Genomic DNA, 6,986 nt, shown 5'->3' with positions numbered 1-6,986 from the left:
CTCTTTTGTTCCATCTTATTCTTCCATTCGCTCAATCCCACATGCTTCACAGCTATGTCTATCTCACTTCTCCACTTTCTTACATCCCATTCTAAACCCTCTCCATTTCTGATAATCATACTCTACTCACTCTCAACACGCCTCCCCTCAAACCTCTGAAAAGCCCAATTAATTTCCAAGCCACTCTTTACTACCATCTTAACACACTTCTCCCACCTGCTCCTCCTAACATTCCACAGAAACACCTGTCTCGCTAGTCTCGCATCATCCATTCGCTCTAATCTAGTTTTGTACCTCAAGGTTGCTTTTGCATGTCTCTCTCAAAGTACCCCATCCCATGTCCCCTCTCAAGGACTCTATCGCTGCATGCCTTGGTGCATCAAGTGCCATCCTTGCTACTCTATTCTGTCCTACTTCTAACTTCTCTAATTCCTTTTCGTTCCACACAATCACATCCATACCATATATAATGCTCGGAACAGCCACGCTCTTCCATTATCTTATCATCCGCAGTACGTCTCGTTCTTATCCTTGCTGCACTTCCTAGACGACCCATCCACTTGTTCACCATGCTTTGTCTTCACACAGCCATTCGGACTCATCCACATCTCCAGGTATTGTATTCATCTCTCTGTTGCAACATATTCCCTCTTAGTTTCCACACTGAATTTCTCTCATCGTCTGACCTATTCACAATCATGATCTTGCTTTTCTCACTGTTAAATCTCACACCAAAGTCCCTTCCATACCCATCTACAGCATCAAACAAACTTTGAAGCTCATCTGCCGATTCACACATAACCACTGCATGATCTGCATAAAAAAGCACACATATCTTATCATTCCCCACATTCATTCTTCTCATTCTGGCTGCTAACTCCTATGTATACAAGCTAAAAAGGGTTGGTGACAAAGTACGGCCTTGCCTAACTCCTCTCTCACTCCTCACCCAGTCTGTTTCTATATCTCCAAGTCTGTATCTAGCTCTTGTGTCCACATACATACTTTTCACTATGTTAACTACCTTTGCACTCAACCCAATCTTTTCTAAGACCAGCTAGCATTTCTCTATTCACTCTATCATAAACTTTCTCTATGTCTAGAAAACCTAAGTACAGTTTACTACCATCCTTCTTTTTCTCAATCATTTCATTCACCACAAACATGCTATCTTCTGCTCTTCTGTCCACATGAAACCCATTCTGTTCCTCATATAACACTCCAACTCTTAAGGGGGCACACAGGGAAAAAAAAATCGATGTTTTCGAGCCAAGATGTGTTTTTGAGTTTCCCCGCCTCAAAAAAAAAAAAAAAAAAAAAAATTAAGCAATGTTCTGGCAACATCGTGTAAAAGTTTCAGAGCTCTAAGGCTCATTTGAAGCTTTTAAATGGCATTTAAAGGTCCCATGTGCTCAGCGGGGATTTAAATGACCGGCCGCGATGAGTCACGTGCTTCTTACATAGGCCTGGATTATTATTTATTTTTATTTTATTTTTTTTACTAGAAAAGATCATTCAAAGTTTTGCTAACTGGCGAGGCATGGCAGCTACACTGCCAGAGGACAGTGGAATGGTGAAATAGAGATTTCAGCTGTAGCTGAAATATATATATATATATATATATATATATATATATATATATATATATATATATATATATATATATATATATATATATATATATATATATATATATATATATATATATATATATATATATATATATATATATATATATATATATATATATATATATATATATATATATATATATATATATATATATATATATATATATATATATATATATATATATATATATATATATATATATATATATATATATATATATATATATATATATATATATATATATATATATATATATATATATATATATATATATATATATATATATATATATATATATATATATATATATATATATATATATATATATATATATATATATCCTGATTCTTTATATTCGTCCTCACATCATTAATGTATTTATCATTACTGACAAATTATTTATTATAGGCTGCAAGACATCCTGACCTGCGATTCCCGTAGTTGTACCCCATGGCTTTCACAGCAAGTGACTGTTTTCGCTTGAAATGCTTGCGTATCCTGGAGACAGTCGGCGAGGATGTATTGACATACATACTAAAGTGCGGTACCGAAGGCAAGTTCCCCTATGTTTCCCTCGATGAGTACTTGAGAACCCTCCAACAGAACTAAACGGCTAACTGCAGCATAAGAATTAAAAAAAAAAACATTTAAGGCGACACCTTATCGAACCTGGCAAGCTGCCCGAGATATAACACAGTCACCTGACAAAACTCTTTACCTCGAGTGACATCACCCACATGAAACGAGACCCATCTTGCAATGGCTTCGACATAACCTGCTTTACAAGAGCATCAAAGTGATGTGTGAGAACATTGCAGGGATCAGTGACTCAAAATGACAAACGAAAGTGGTGGGATGGAGTATCTACTAAGATAAAAAAAAAATAAAATAAAAATAAAAAAAGGAATAAAGTTGTACACGAAAAATCTCAAATGAGGGAGAATTTCTGGCAAAACATAGTGAACAGTGTTCTCTTAGTCAGCGCCTTGGAGGCCACTTAGAAAAGGTACTGCAGATCCAAGAGTGACTTTAAGAAAAAAAATAAAATAAAAGAGAGCTGCTGAGACATATTCAGAATATCATGAATGAGAACGTCGGCGAAGAGAAATTACTACAAAGATTAACGAACAAATTACTGGCACTTTTCAAAACAGAAGCTAACAAAGAACTTCAACGCAGCGCTGACAGTGCTAAATATCTTGATCACCTTTACTCTTTCAGTGGCCACGAAAATCACATAGTCGATGTCCAAACAATATTTTCAGGAATAGTAATGACAAATGAGGGAAGAAGGGGAAGTTCTGTAAAGAAAATAAAAGACAATTACGAAGTCATTGATTATTTGAAGCTGCACCACAAGTTTTGCTTATTGAGGGAGATGCTGGTAGAGGTAAGATAACCTTGATCACATTCATCCTGTTTGAGTGGCTCAAGGATGAGTGTGATCGCCGCATAGAAAGCCTAGATCACTACGACCTTCTATTGTGGATTGTATGTTGGGAACAGTGTCACACCTCGCTTGATGGCCTGCTGAAACAAATCCCACCAGAGGCCCATATCAAGTATGGGCACCTCCTGTTGCCTTTGTTGAAGCAGTGCAGAGTCTATCCTCATTGATGGTGTGGACGAAATGAACACTGTCTCATACCAGCTTGTGGCAAACATCTTCAGCGAAGGGAAGGAATCAGCAATCTGCACATCTCGACCCATTAAAGTTTTTTTTTTTTTTATTCAAAGCTAAAATACCAAAAAACTACCAGATTTCTCACATTAAAATATTAGGCATTTCCCCGACGACAGATCCCATGTAGTCTTGAAGCATTACGAATGGCTCACCGGGGGAAGATCCGAAGATAGCGACCGCCTCAGGGAGATAATGCAAGAGGGAGGTATTTCGTCTCCCTCTCAATCTGCTTTTTCTGTCAACTATGGTCCATCATGATATGAAATCAATCAGTACAACCATAATGCAGTCTTACTTATACCAGTTCATCCACATGTGGTGTGTAAAAAAGCTGCACTATAAATTAGCTTCACTTTATACTACATTACACGACAGTACATATTTCTAAAATAAAATAAATAATGTTTTGATGGTTATTTATCAAATAGCACTGAAAGGAATCTTTGAGGTTCGTGTCTACCAAACGGTAGATGTTCAAAAACTGTTAACTGCATCCTGCAACAGTGAGGATTTGTCACATGAAGAGGTGGTGCCGGCATTTTATTCCTTACGACGAGAGGCAAATTTTAGCATATCAAAGGAGAGGTACTATACTCCATACAAAGGACTTCAGGAATTCTTTGCAGCACAATACATTACAAAAAAATAAATAAATAAATAAAATAAAATAAATAAAAATCCGTATTATAAAAAAAGGAAGCATAAAGGTTATGTGGAAGGACAAAAATGATCCATCCAGCGACTCAGTAACGTGTTTGTCACCTCTCGGGGCTGTTGACCCGGCATGATAAACCGGTGGTCACGGCAATGAAGGAAACAGCGGACCTGTTACAAGAATCCGGGATAAAGCAGATTCATGACTGGCTGTCTGCTGGCAGACACAGAGGCACACCCGACTACTGTTCAATATGTAGCGCATCGTACCAACAAAAAAGATAGGAAGAAATATCTGTACGTGGACACGTTGCATGCTGCCGCTTCTTTGCTGCCTCTCATCTCTGGAAGGATAGTCAACCTAATACTAGAGAAGACAACAGGGGTGGATGCCTTGCTGCGGATCCTTGGTCACCATAAAATCCTGTGGCCGATCCAGCCGCTTCCTCGGTGTACAACTTGCTTCACGTTCCACGGTAAGCTGCTGTTATTCACTGCCTGTTCATACTTACCATAAATATATTATACAGCGATATCTGCCTGTGAGTATATATATATATATATATATATATATATATATATATATATATATATATATATATATATATATATATATATATATATATATATATATATATATATATACATACACACACACACATTCACATAGGCAGATGTCGCTATATAATGTATTTATGGTAACTATGAACAGGCAGTGAATAACAACCGCTTAACATGGAACGTGACGTAAATGGTGCCCTATATATATATATATATATATATATATATATATATATATATATATATATATATATATATATATATATATATATATATATATATATATATATATATATATATATATATATATATATATATATATATATATATATATATATATGTGTGTGTGTGTGTGTGTGTGTGTGTGTGTGTTTATTTATTTTTGTTAACTATATTTATATTTCTTAAGTCTGAATCATCAACCATGATTTCGATCTCTCAAGCGATAGTAACGACAGTCTACAAGACTCTTTTGATTCATTTACTACAGCAGTGTTGGCTGGTGGGAGACGTATCGATCCTTGTTAATGACAACCGTGTTAATTTGTCATCCTTATCTTTAGAAAGTCACTGAAATACTGAAAACTTGATCTGAAACCAGGGAAAATTTAGCCAGGTGACGCTAGGGATTTTTTTATATTTATTTATTTATTTATTTTACAGAATGGTACAAAATATGTACAGCACCTTTGTCGTCGACGATCACAAAGTCCCAAGATGATTTTGTAGGCATTTGTACTACTTATCTACACCGCCTTTTTTCTCTCTCATCTACGCAGATAAACTTTTAGTGCTTCGGTCACCTTTATATGTATGGAGAACAAACTCTCCCATTATATGTTGGTGATTATAGTATAGGTCATCCCAATGCTAGTTTGCAAAACACAACAGCTGAACGCGGATTGCACCGCTCGCCACCACTGCCAGGCTCCCCCTTTGGTAATATTACTACAACCGTCCCAACGCTGGTTTGCGAGATGTCTGCTGAACTGGGATAGTGCCGCTTGCTATCAATCAGGCTCCCCTTGAGACCCTTTCAAATGAACACACCAAAGAATACGTCATTGTGTTGATGACTTTAGTCGTGAGCCATCTGAACATCTGGAACATTTATACTTGACACAAATTTTCGTTAAGTTTTCAAGACTTTGCTGTTCACAAGGTCAACCTACATTATAAGGCAAAGCTTTTTCAGACATGACACAACACGCATTGACTTTTTTTTTAGTATCATAATTAAACAAAACAGACTACAACTACAACTGTTTAGTATATCTAATCATTGTTTCAGCGTTTTAAAAGTTCAAATCCTGGAATCCTGGGTTTATGATAATTCAAACGATATATATATATATATATATATATATATATATATATATATATATATATATATATATATATATATATATATATATATATATATATATATATATATATATATATATATATATATATATATATATATATATATATATATATATATATATATATATATATATATATATATATATTATTAATACTTAGATCTTAAATCTTAAATGGTTTTAAAATAGAGATCTAATACTTTTATTTTGATATTTTCAATCTTAAAAGAGGAAAATGTCAACTATTCATTCTTTTTTTATAATTAACTGTCATGGCGCTAGGGTACATGAATTTCTCAAAAGTTGCTTGATGGTTTCATGGACCTGGAAAAGTTTGAGGAACACTAGTCAACAACAGTCCACAGTCTACTCATGAAGGGAATAAACTCCCTTCTGCTCTTTTTAATGTTTGGATTACAAGTCTTCAAATTATCCTCAGTGACTATATATCATTGTAATTGTCTAAGACATAAAACCTAAAATATAGATAGTAGGATATTTTCTTTCATGAGGTGAATGAATTGTAGTGACTGAAGATATATATAAATTCAGGTTTTCAGGCATCTGCTGATCATTATGCCACTGTCCTACTTTAAACCATTCCTTATATTATCAAAGTGTGTGTGTGTGTTGCCATTATTATAACTGCCTTCTATTGCAAGAATCACTTGGTGTAGTTCAAAGGTAACTTAGCTGCCAAACACCTCCTGCTACACCCCTAGGGTCTACAGCAGCTATCCTTGGTAGTGACAGTAAATGATCATGCCAGCACCTTAATACCAGTCCTTAGGAATGCCCTACCGTCACTCTCTCACCTGTGCAAACTCAGTTCGTTGCATGTTTTGTGGTCAGAGTGATGTAGTTTTAGCTTCATAAATACGTATGTGTGCATGTGTGTGTGTGTTACAACAGTGATTAATAGCAGTATAAACAGTTGTGCACTGTTGTAGATGTCCATGTTCCTGTGACTGCAGCCCCGCCATACTCACATCATTGCCTGCTGTCTGTTATGCTTTGCTCACCCTGTCTGGTGTGGAAGAGCAGAAGTTAGAAGTGACCTGGCGTATTTCAGTGGCCTTGTGCCCCAAGAA

This window comes from Scylla paramamosain, chromosome 8 (assembly GCF_035594125.1).
Source record: "Scylla paramamosain isolate STU-SP2022 chromosome 8, ASM3559412v1, whole genome shotgun sequence".
NCBI lineage: Eukaryota > Metazoa > Arthropoda > Malacostraca > Decapoda > Portunidae > Scylla > Scylla paramamosain.
The sequence above is the reverse complement of the archived record's forward strand: the minus strand, read 5'-3'. Positions refer to the sequence as shown.